The 12,404-nt window shown below is 46.0% G+C and overlaps 1 protein-coding gene across 4 annotated transcripts in view; it reads left to right on the top strand.

Annotated features, from left to right (window-relative positions):
* The window catches only part of LOC143981701 (beta-1,4-galactosyltransferase 4-like), a 181,186-nt gene that overhangs the window by 49,174 nt on the left and 119,608 nt on the right, over window positions 1-12,404 (top strand). The window contains exon 1 of one of the 4 annotated variants that reach the window (XM_077479724.1): window positions 7,435-7,521. The exons of 2 other annotated variants lie outside the window; for them this stretch is intronic. The gene's annotated coding sequence lies outside the window, so the exon portion shown is untranslated. Of the gene's footprint in view, window positions 1-7,434; window positions 7,577-12,404 lie in introns of those variants that run through there. One more of the 4 variants, XM_077479723.1, reaches the window with a different exon arrangement.

Here is a 12,404-nt window from a genome sequence, read left to right as displayed (position 1 = left end):
AACAATGGTGCGCATTTTTGCATTTTTTTTTTTCTGTCCTAACTAAAACGCACTGACATAATAATAATAATAATAATAATAATAAAAAAAATCTGTCCAAAATATACTGACCTTGACTTTTGACTTTTATTTGACCCAAACACTAACCCTAGCACTGTCCTAGTTCAAACCTTGATCTAGCTATTTTTTTTTTTTTTTCAAACGATTTTTTTTTTTATTTTTTTTATTTTTTTTCTGTTTCGTAAAAAAAAAAAAAATGTTTTAAGTAAAAAATAAAATAAAAATAGCTAGATCAAGGTCTGATCTAGGTCAGTGCCAAGGTTAGAGTTTGGGTCGAGTAAGGGTCAGAGGTTCAGGTCAGTATATTTTGGACAGGGATTTTTTTTTCCCCTGCAAGCAATGAGATACATTGTATCCTTCCTCTCTATTCACAGAAAGGGGGGAAAAAAAATACAGGGGCGGGCTTCACAGTGACTGATCACTGCGGTAGCCAATCAGAGGCTATCAGGTGTGGCACAGAGTTCTGGGTCCTGATCGTTAGTACGGGGCCCGGACTCGGTGAGACCCTGGCCTCTGTGCTGGGAGTGCGCCATGTGTACAGGGAGAAACGCATATATGCGACCCCCCCCCCCATGTTAAAAAAAACCTCATATATGTGTAACGTCGACGTGAGGAAGGGGTTAATGAAACCGCAAGTGTGGTGCGATTTGCCTGTAGCGGACCAACATGGTACGGTTGTGCCATGCAATCTGGCTCCTGTGCGTTTTAATAAAGTAATGCATGCGCTACTTTTTCTGCGATCTGGCGCTTTTTCAGCCCATTCAAAAGAAAGGTCTGGAATCGCACTGCACCGGGATCGCACGGGAATCGCACAGCATTTTATCCCTTTTATCCCCATCACTTCTCAATGCTGAACCGGCTGAGTTTTGATCCGTGAATGGCGCAGGCTGATTGTACGCAAGTTGATCCATCGAATTGGGTACAAATGGCATGTCTGATTTTCTAGCATGCGATTAATGCCAGCCGTATCAGCAATAATCACTGCGTTCTCCCGGCCGGGATCGCTCCCTACATAGACAATACACCCACACTCCGTAGCAGGTCTTTCTTCTTCTTGCCCATCCCGGTATCCCTGAATGCCGCCAGGTGATCAGCCGTGCTGCCGGCCATGGTGAGCGGGAGCCTTGGCCTCATACAGAGCGTTTTTTCTTTGGCCACCGATCAGCTCTGTTCATTCGACACAATGGTGAATGCGTTTAATAAATGGCTTGGAATTTGATTAAAGCACGGTCGGTGTGCTATTGTTGATTTTATTTTGTTGCCAGCGCTGGCAGTTGTTTCCAAGTCATTAGGCAGAGCTGAGAAAACCCCAGGTGGTGTACTCGTTTGTTTAGTGGCTCACGCTTTCTTTTATGTATTTTATTTATTTATTTTTGGACTTATTCCAGTTGCTTTCATTAAATGGGCGGCACAGTGGTGTAGTGGTTAGCACTCTTGCCTAGCAGTAAGAAGGGTCGCTGGTTCGAATCCCAACCACGACATTACCTGCCTGGAGTTTGCATGTTCTCCCTGTGCCTGCGTGGGTTTCCTCCGGGTACTCCGGTTTCCTCCCACACTCCAAAGACATGCAGGTAGGTTAATTGGATCCTGTCTAAAATTGTCCCTAGTATGTGTGAATGGGAGTTAGGGACCTTAGATTGTAAGCTCCTTGAGGGTAGGGACTGATGTGAATGTATATGTAAAGCACTGCGTAAATTGCCAGCGCTATAGAAGTACCTGAAATAAATAAATAAAGGTTCTAGGTTTTAATCTTTTTTTTTTTTTATAGGGTTGCACCGATACCTTTTTTTAATTTTTTTTTATAATCGGCGATTACATGTACTGTTACTTTCGGTCAAGTACTCACTGATACTTTGTGGTGCAATTTGCATTGTTTCAAAATAAATGGGCACAAATCGCACTGCTGAGAATCGCATGCGCCTGGAACAGGAATGAGGAATGTGGTGTGATTGTTGTCCGAATCGCATGTCATTTCCTCCACTGCTCGTGTGTGTGTGTGTAAAGGAAAGCACCATCTAGGTTATTCAAAATAGTATAACTCATATTAACCCTTTCACGCCTAAGCCCATTTCTGAAATTTGTTGCTTACAAGTTAAAATCAGTATTTTTTTTTTTTTAAATCGGGTCTCAGCTCACCTGGCAGACGTCCCAGGTGGTGGCTCCGGTCTCCCGGTAGGACAGTAGGCCCAGGAAGGTGGCTGGAGGTGGAGACCAGGGCCATTTTTAAGGCAGGGCAAAGGGGGCAGCTGCCCTGGGCCCTATCATTGTTGTGGGGCCCAAAGCAGCTGCCCCATACTTGGCAACTATCCCAGTTTAAATTCCCTTGTGCCTTGAGGTTCTAGTCCAGTGCTGTGTCCTGATATCTCAGCGTGAAGTGCTGTAAGGCTTAAACAACTAATCGATTAATCGACAACTAATTGATTATGAAATTAATCGATTACTTTTTTCATAATCGATTAATCGGCCAGTAACAAAATGGGGTTAAAGTTAATGAGTCTGATGATGATTACCAGATTGACCCTTTAAAAGTATATCTCTCCTCTAATAGTATATACACTATATCTCCTCTAATAGTTTATACAGTATATCTCCCCTCTAATAGTATATGCAGTATATCTCCCCTCTAATAGTATATGCAGTATATCTCCCCTCTAATAGTATATGCAGTATATCTCCCCTCTAATAGTATATAGCCTCTAATAGTATATACAGTATATCTCTTCTAAAAGTACCGGTATATACAGTATCTCTCTCCTCTAATAGTATATACAGTATATATCCCCTCTTATATATATATATACATACAGTATATCTCTTCTGTCTGTTATTCTCAGAGTGGATTCGATATTTTGCTCCATAACCATATAGTTGGTTATTTATATTTACTACTGCATAGAGATATTTAAGAATAAATTGCCTTTTTTTAAACTTTACATATTAACTAAATTATACACCACACTGTTATTAACCGATTAATCGAAACAATAATCGGCCAACTAATCGATTATGAAAATAATCGTTAGTTGCAGCCCTAAAGTGCTGCTACTAATTCTGCCCAGCTCTGCCCTATTGTTGTGTACAGATGACTCGCCTGCAGACCTGTGTTTATATATAAATACCGACATTGATATGTATGTAGCGGTACCCCCGTAAGAGCTGCTGAGTTGGTTATAGCAATCTGCCGATCACCCTGCTGCCGACCTCCCACACACCATATAAAGACATGGTTTTCTTCCTCTTTATTGATGGGAAATAACTTTGGATGAAAACAATGGAGGTATGAGGTATGTAACCTCAAGAGCTGCGCCTGCGCAGTACAGGGCAGACACTATCCGATGGGGGGACAGTTTTTGGCAGAACACCGATTCATATGTAAATAGAGGCAGTATTGTATAGATATGTGTATCATGCCCCCCCTTAGGTCATATCCACCATCATCTATACTGAATGCTGCCCACTGGGGAGGTAAAGGGGCATGATTGAAAGTGCTGCCTATAAATGTGGTCATTAAGCCTAATATCTTGTTCTGGGGGAGGTTTGGGGTGCAGAGATTAGCAAAAGCAAAAATCAGCATTGCCATTGATCACACCCTCCCCTCCCCCAGCACTGCCACTGAGCCCAGGAGTCCTAGGATACCTAGGGGCTTTCTGTCTAGTGATGGGTCCCCTCACCTCCCCAGTCCATGGTGTGCAGGTGTTCTGCTGAGAACTGTCCCCCCCCCCCCCCCAATCGGATAGTGTCCACCTCGTACGGCGCAGCGCTTGCGCAGTACGGAGGACAAGGAGACGCTGAAAGTCTCCGAAGATGAACGGCGCCTGCGCACTTAATAGTACCTTCTGCCCTGAGTCCAGGTTCAAGCCCCACCATGCAAGTGGACATACGGTAGCACTTAGTACCAGGTCCCCTCTCAGGCTTGCTTTGCTCGACCACGCTTCAGGCACGGCCTCGCTTCGCTCGCCAATTTTTTATTCTGACTCTATGTCCACTTGGATGGTGGGGCTTGAACCTAGACTCAGTGCGCAGGCGCCGTACATCTTTGGAGACTTTCAGCGTCTCCTTGTCCTCCATACTGCGCAAGCGCAGTACAGGGCGGACACTATCTGACGGGGGACAGTATTCAACAAGACACCGGCAGTAAGGAGATGATGTGCTGTAACCTCTAGCAACCAATCAGTAAGCATTAATGATGTGCAGTAACCTATAGCAACCAATCAGTGAGCAGTATTGATGTACAGTATTCTCTAGCAACCAATCAACAAGCAGAAATTATGTGCTGTATCCTCCAACAACCAGTCCGTGAGCGGCAATGATACACTGTAACCTCTGGCAACCAATCGCTGTCTGATCTGATTCAGTAAACAGATTTTGAGTCTACCTGCTTTTTATTGCATGTCTCAAAGCAGATGGAGAGCGAAACTGCATGGGTGGGGGGTGGGGGGGGGCGCAAGACCTTTTTTTGCCGAGGGTCCAATCAATATTAAAGACGGGCCTGGTGGCGACGTCCCCTCCCGATTCTTTAGTATAACAGCCGAGCGGCTTTTAGCTGCATCGGTTGTCATCACCAAAAAGCCAAGCGCCCGCTCTCAAAAAACGGTACTGGGATGATGCCTGCAGTTGCATCCTGGTATAACCCCTTCAAGCCATGAATGCAAATTTGCGTATGGTTGGCATGAAGGGGTTGGTTAAATGCAAAATCTGTATAGGTGCCCCGGTCCCTCCGATGATAGAAAATGACGGCTGCTGGAGGAAACGTTGCGGGATCCCTGGATGGACCGCCTCTACATCTCCTCTAGCCCTTTGGGGGAAATCGCATTCGATTCTTTGCAGTGAAATTTTGCGCCCATTCATTTTGTGTTGAGGCAAATCGCACCTCAAAGTATCGGTTTTGGTATCTGGAGCATTTTTACCAATATGAGTACTCGTAAAAATGTTTGAAATCGGCACCGATGCTGGTATTGGTGCATCCATGGTTTTTTTTATTTTATTTTACCGTCTGTGTTTAGCAGCCCCCCTTATACTTTTCTGAGTCCCATCGATTCAGCGATGTGCATGAGAGCGCAGCGGCTCTCCTGGGTCTCTCTCTCCTCGTTGGCTCACACAGCAGCAGGAGCCATTGGAACCCACTGCTGTCAATCACAGCCAAGGGAGCCAATGAGGAGAGAGCAGAGTCAGGCCGAGCCATGCTTGTATGTGAACGGACACGCAGAGTGCGGCTCGGGAGCCCTCATAGCAAGAGGCTTGCTATTTGGGGGGGGGGGGGGGCGCTCGGCAGGTGGGAGAAACCAGGATGGCCGGTGTTCTGTCGAGGTGCCCCCCATCAAATAGTGCCCGCTCCTGCGCAGGACAGAGCCGCACTTCAGCTGATTTGCCGATCAGCTGGAGTGACATGCCCAGGGCAAAAGCGCAGGAGGCGTCTCTTGATGGGAGATACCATTTCACGACCACAATTGAAACCTATACAATCAGCGGCGGGGACCGTTCTCACATTGTGTCCCGCCGTTGCCGGGCGGCTTTACAGTGTGCTGATGGTCCTGTTTTGTCTGTTGCAGGGCAGGTTTGGTGTGTTGAATGGCCAGTTTTGCCTGTGTGAAAGGACGGGTTGCAATACAGACAAAACCAGCCCTTCAACACAGCCACTAGCCGCCCTCCAGCACAGTCCCCCCCCGCTGTTTGTATAGGTTTAAATTGTGCCTTTGAAATGCTATCTCCCATCAAGAGATACCTCCTACGATGTGCGCATGCACCCTGGTTGCGAGAAAAGCGTTTTCGCAACACGTCACGTTGCAGTTGGTCACTGGTATCAGAGGAAGGGGGTCCATCCGGCTCCAAAAAGTTGCTTCATTAGCTGGCGAATGAAGTCCTGCTACTCATATTGTCATTATGGTGTGCTGGTGATGCTTCATGTTGTGGATTATTAGATTGGCGATGGTGCCAACGTTTCACTTGGAGCACCCAGAAATTCAGCATTCCACAGTAAGAAGTGCGCTGGGGTTTTGGATGTTTTGGCGTTGCGGTAGGGTGCGTGCTTTACTCCAATGCATGGCAACGCAAGTTAAAGCGTACGTAAACGCATTTCCGCTTTCCTATTAAAAACTGACCACACTGAACATGAGAGCACAGCTTGCTCAGTTCTCTGGCTGTGCCAGGAACTCTGCCTACTTTCCTGCAATGATAAGGCTTGTCTTGACAGCACCCCTCCTACCTTGCACAGCCACCTGCTGTGAAGACTAGTGTGCTGCCTTTTCTCCTTCCCCAGCTTTCTGAGCTCCCTTAAAGCAGATGTAAACCCATCAATTTAAGTGTCAAAAATCATGTATATTCCCAGCATGCCGGGAATGCTAACTGTCACATTGGTTGTGCTTTCAACCAAGCTGTCAAACCATCCAATGGCTGGTGTCATAACTGATCACATGTGCAGCATTATGGCAGTTGAAATTTAAACAGAGGTCAAGATGGCAGCTTCCTTGGAAGAAAAGGATAGGCGGGTTTACTTACACTTTAAAGTGGGGTGCCCCTAAAAAAATAAATAAAAAATGTTAAAAGTCAGCAGCTACAAATACTGCAGCTGCTGACTTTTAATAATCGTCGCGTGTCCCAGATGACTGACTGCGCCGAGGTGAAGTGATGTCAGGTGCCCGGGCACTGAAGGAGGCAGCTTATGAGGGATCCCCTAGCAACAGGCATTTAGAGGTGAGCTGAATTTTTATTTTTTTTTAATATTTTTTTTAGGAATTTTAATCCTTTTGGGGTTGAAACGCCACTTTAAGTGATAGTACTGATATTGCTGTATTTTTATTTGTACCTACAGGTAAGCTTATAATAAAGCTTACCTGAAGGTCAAATTAATATCTCCTAAGCGTGCACCGGTTAGGAGATATTCCAGGGAGCAGCAGCCGGTGATGTCATCAGTGCATGCGCTCTGAAGGAACGGCATACCTGGGCCACTCCGTCAGAGCCCTGTGTTGCGACCGCAACACGTGCGCGGGAGTGACATCACAGCTCTGCCATTCAAGCGTCTGCAGCCCACAAACCCGGAGGGAAGACCAGCTGATGATTTGAAGCCGCTGGACGGCTTTGTTTAAGGAAAGTCTTTTATAATGTGCTAGTATGCGATGCATACTAGCACATTATGCTTTTACTTTGCAGGATTTGTTTGTTTGTTTTTTTCGCTTAAGCCAGAAATTTGCCCCATCTTTACAGGGAAATTCGGCAGCAGACAACATTTCCTATTATAGGTCATCAGTTTAAATGTTGTGAATGAACCTGGAAACGATCGCTATTTATGGTTTTACTTTGCATAGAAATCAGTTGTGTTTGGCCCGGAAATGCTCGGGATTCCTTTTCTTCTGCAGATATGTGTCCTGTCTGTTTGTAGCACTGTGTTTGTCATACAGAGGTATCTAGGTGCTCCCAGACCTCGCCTTGTACGCTCTACAGCCTCGGGCGTGCACTCTCCACCAGGTGAGCTACCTGCACAGTCACTTTATGGTCTGCACGCTGTTTGCTGGAACTACAGGTGAGATGTTCTCTTATAACCTGAATTGTTCAGGAATGGATTGATATTCCAGGGTCATTGTGTTTCTACTTTAAGCTGCTCTGTGCACAGAGCAAAGCATTCCAGAAAACCACAAAAATCTCTCGTCCTTCTCTTTGTAAGAATCTTTGTTGGCTGAACTGAAATCTCAAACATTGTCGGCTTTCTTGGCGAACTTCTGTGACCTGCAATGCAATACCCCCTTCTATCTAATACAGCTAAGGAGGGGGAAATATTTTTAATCCAGATCAGAGGAGCAGCCAGGGGTGACAACACATCTCCTCCATAGGTAGAGTGAACTGTAAGGAGTCTGATGACTTTCGGCATCCCTTGCATCCCTTATACCTCTTTCGCTCTGACAGTTTGCATTCCTTGCACAGTGCACCCTTCCCTCTGACTTCCCAGCATCCCTTGTACCTTCTTCCTTCTGACTCCTTAGCATCCCTTGCACACCATTCTTTCTGACTCTTCAGCATCCCCTGTATCCCCTTCCCTCCAACTCCTTGGCATCCCCTGTACTCCCTTCCCTCTGACTCCTTGGCATCCCCTGTACCCCCTTCTCTGACTTGTACCCCCTTCCATTTGCCTCCTTCAGCATCCCCTCTACCCCCTTCCCTCTGACTCTTCAGCATCGTTTCTACCCCCTTCCCTCTGACTCTTTGGCATCCCCTGTACCCCCTTCCCTCTGACTCTTTGGCATTCCCTGTACCCCCTTCGCTCGGACTCCTTGGCATCCCCTGTACCCCCTTTGCTCGGACTCCTTGGCATCCCCTGTACCCCCTTTGCTCGGACTCCTTGGCATCCCCTGTACCCCCTTTGCTTGGACTCCTTGGCATCCCCTGTACCCCCTTCGCTCGGACTCCTTGGCATCCCCTGTACCCCCTTCGCTCGGACTCCTTGGCATCCCCTGTACCCCCTTCGCTCGGACTCCTTGGCATCCCCTGTACCCCCTTCGCTCGGACTCCTTGGCATCCCCTGTACCCCCTTCGCTCGGACTCCTTGGCATCCCCTGTACCCCCTTTGCTCGGACTCCTGGGCATCCCCTGTACCCCTTCCCTGTGACTCCTCGGCATCCCCTGTACCCCTTCCCTGTGACTCCTCGGCATCCCTTGTACCCCTTCCCTGTGACTTGTTGGTATCCCTTGCACCCCCTTCCCTTGTGTTGTGGAAATTGTCGGATATGGGCTTTGGACTTTATCCGCTTCACTTAGGCTGACATTGGATGGACAATTCTGCCACTAGAAACAAACCGCCAATGACCAATGTACAGAGTGCAGGGTTGAAGGGCGCGCTGCGTACAGAGTGCAGGGTTGAGGGGTGTGGCCGTGGCACTGTTAAAAAGACAGGGATATGGCTGGCATTACAATTATTGTTAGAGGGACACAGGCTATGTATTGTAAAGTAACAGTAAATCACAGAGCCAGATGTACCCTACCAACCTGTGTGATCATTTACTGAATGTGCTGTGTCTGGATGAAACTGTCTCCTAATATGGGTATTCCCTGTCGTGCCCCCCATGCCCCCAGGTGAGTGGTTCCTTCTCCAGTCCCCAGGCATTTTGCCCCCTGTCGGCCCCTCTCCCCCGGTGATCAGCAGGGACATGACTACATACCTGTAACCTGTAGTAGGGGAGCAGCCCATTTCTCAGCGTGAACCATCTGCAGGCTGGCAGTGGTGTGGTAGCTATTCAGGTAGTTGGTCTGTGCATTTGAAGAGCCAGCCTTTTGTAGGTGTCAGGTACAGAGCAGGGGCACCAGCCCACTGGAGGGGCCAGTAGGAGCATCCGCTCCCACTCCTGATGCCTCATTGCTCCCCTGGGCGGCCCTGCTGTAATTCGTGAAAGGCATCAAGACATCACTATGCCCGCCCCCGGCCAAGCCTTGGCCGCCTTTGGATGGCGCATGTGAACCGCACGTATAGTGTTTAGCAATGGGACATGTGACTATGTGTGACTCTATAGTCATGTGAGCTGCACAGATAAGAAAATGCAGGAAATGAAGAACTTAGAAGGGAACTGAAATGAGAGCATGCTCAGTAGAGGGCACCAGCTGGTCTACATAATCTTGGCCTGCAACAGGGGCACAGAGAAGATGGGAGGGACAGCTGAAAGCAGGAACAAAACAAATGCTTTAGTGTTTTTTTTTTTTTTTTTTTTTGAGTATTCACACCCTTTTTAATAAGGATGTAAGGGATTTTTTTATAGCCTTATAGGTTTATTGACCCTTTAACCTGTTCCTGTCTGCGCTATAGACGATTGACGGCTTCAGCACAGACCTACATTGCTGGGAGGCTGTCAATAGATGTCCTCCTCTTTGCATGCTCCCCTCACGTCCCCTGTGATCATCAAATCAATGAGACTCGAGTGATTACCGATCCCGGCCCCTTACCACATGATCAGCTGTCAGCCAATGACAGCTGATCACGTGATGTAAACAGAAGATCGGTAATCAGGTTTTTTTTTTCTCCTCATGCTGAGAGCGTGAGAAGAAAAAAACAGCCGATCACCGGCTTCTGTGTAAAGGACATTAGTCCGGTAGAAGCACAGCCACCTCATCTGTACCCACCAGTGCCACCTGCCAGTGCACACACAGTGTATATCAGTGCCCACCAGTGTATATCAGTGCCAACTATCAATGCCCAGGAGTGCTGCCAATCAGTGCCCACCAGTGGTGCCAATAAATGCCTAATCCATGTCGCCTACTAGTGCCCATCAGTGCCACCTATTGGTACCCTTCAGTGCCACCTATCAATGCCCTTTAGTGCCGCCCACCAGTGACACCTCATCATTGCCCATCAATGCAGCCTATCAGTGCTCATCGGTGCAGCCTCAACATGTACTGATAAGATAACATAGAGGAGAGTTCAGGGACAGCTGAAAAAAAAAACGCCCAACTGCGTTCGTTTACTAGCAGCAGTGTAAGTGTGAGGCCTTAGAAAACCCCGGTCTTCATTTAGGCTATGTTTCCACTATTGCATCCCCAAAATTGCGCGATTTTGCCACGATTTTTTTGCCATGATTTTACCACAATTTTTTTGCTGTGACTTGAAGCATTGAAGTCTATGGACCTCAAGTCGCATCAAAGTGGGACCAAAGTAGTGCAGGGACTACTTTGAAGTCGCTACATCTTGAAGTCGCACAGATATGAGCGGTACTCATTGGAAATCATGGGGTACGACTTGTCATGTTACTTTTCAGTCCAAAATCGCATGAAAAGTCGCACTAGTGGAAACCTAGCCTAAGTCCATTATCTTTTGTGCCAAAAAGATATTCTTAGTTCAAACATTTTTATTTCCAGAGTAATGTTTTAGTTCCTAAAAGGAACTTAAAAACGAAAGTCTTCCATAGTGTAGATTTTCTCTAAAACTCCAATGCAAAAAAAAAAAAAAGTAATCAATAACCGTGCACCTCTAGTAATATAAATCCAACACTAGAAAGAATGATCAAAGATTAATAAAAAAAAGATAAAGAAAGATTTACAACCCTTTATAACAGGATGAAACTCTGAAAGAAATATTCCATCAACCACCAATACTGGCTTTCAGACAACCCAACCTCAGATATAATCAGCAGGAAACTTTATTCTGATTTATGAAGTCAAATAAAGGAACCAAACCCTGCAACAAAAAAACACTACAAACTGTGCAACCAATTCAATCAGTGGCGGCTCGTAATGTAGGGGTGCTGCCTCCCTAATCCATGCGTCTGGCCCCCTAATCTACATGCTGGGCTACGGACGCATGGACTCAAATGGATTTTTATTTTTTGAAGCGTGTGATTAGAGCCAGAGGCTCTAATGGGGTTCAAAAAAGGATGGGCTCGGGGTGCAGTGAACCCACCCAGTTGTGCGACATTAGCAAATTAATATTCGCTATTGTCTTCTTGATTCTCGTCCGGTCCAGAGGACCTCTCAAGCTGATCCTGAGACCCGTCACCCGATTGGCCGAGAGCAGAAGTGATCCTATATGCCAGTGATAGTGATTAAGAAATGGTGTTGCGCTCCGACTACTTAGATCTAATTAAATTAACATGTACTCAAGTGACAACCAAAACAGAAATAAACTAAAATGTGAAACTGTATGTTTAAATAAGCTCAGACAATGTGCATAAATATTAAAGTGCAATAAACCAGGTCACATTGTGCGCTTGACAAAAAACTTGATATGAAAAATCCTCTATAGATGACAGTGAGATGATATTAAGTATATATCCAAATATATAAATGATATGAAAAAAAAAAAAAAAAAAAAAAAAAAAAAAACACAACTGAGTGTCGTTATAAAAGTGCAAAACAGATCAAAGAATACACAAAATACTAATAATCCATGTGTAGTGTATCACGTGTCTGAACAAAATACTAATAGTCCATAAGCAGTGAAATGTGTGTTTGAGCAAAAATTCCAAAAACAAAAATAAGGTGAACTATAGTTATATGGAGAGCATATCCATTTAGTGATAAAATGCGTCCATTTGATGATCAACAAGGCAGTATCCTGCGTGCTCCAAAAGCAGGGGGTGGATTCCACCAGTGCTCCTATGCGTATAATATCCTCACACTAGGTGCAGTAATTACCTTACCTTACTGCTGTAAGGTAAACAGCATTTCCAAAGTGACGCTTGTTGTCCAATGTAGGTTCAGTAGGTGATGTAATCCTGGACTCTCATTCACCGTGGGCACGTTGTAACATGCAGAGAAAGCAAGGGGAACACTCCAATAGTGAAGTACGTATTCACAATTTATTGGGTATAAAACGAAGGTAAGGTACTCACATTTAAAACAATAATAAAAGCACAACTTAAACGAACGCGTGT

The sequence above is a fragment of the Lithobates pipiens genome, unplaced genomic scaffold, assembly GCF_037356315.1.
Source record: "Lithobates pipiens isolate NorthernLeopardFrog02 unplaced genomic scaffold, aLitPip1_a1.2 Scaffold_16, whole genome shotgun sequence".
NCBI classification, from domain to species: domain Eukaryota; kingdom Metazoa; phylum Chordata; class Amphibia; order Anura; family Ranidae; genus Lithobates; species Lithobates pipiens.
The sequence above is the reverse complement of the archived record's forward strand: the minus strand, read 5'-3'. Positions and strand labels throughout refer to the sequence as shown.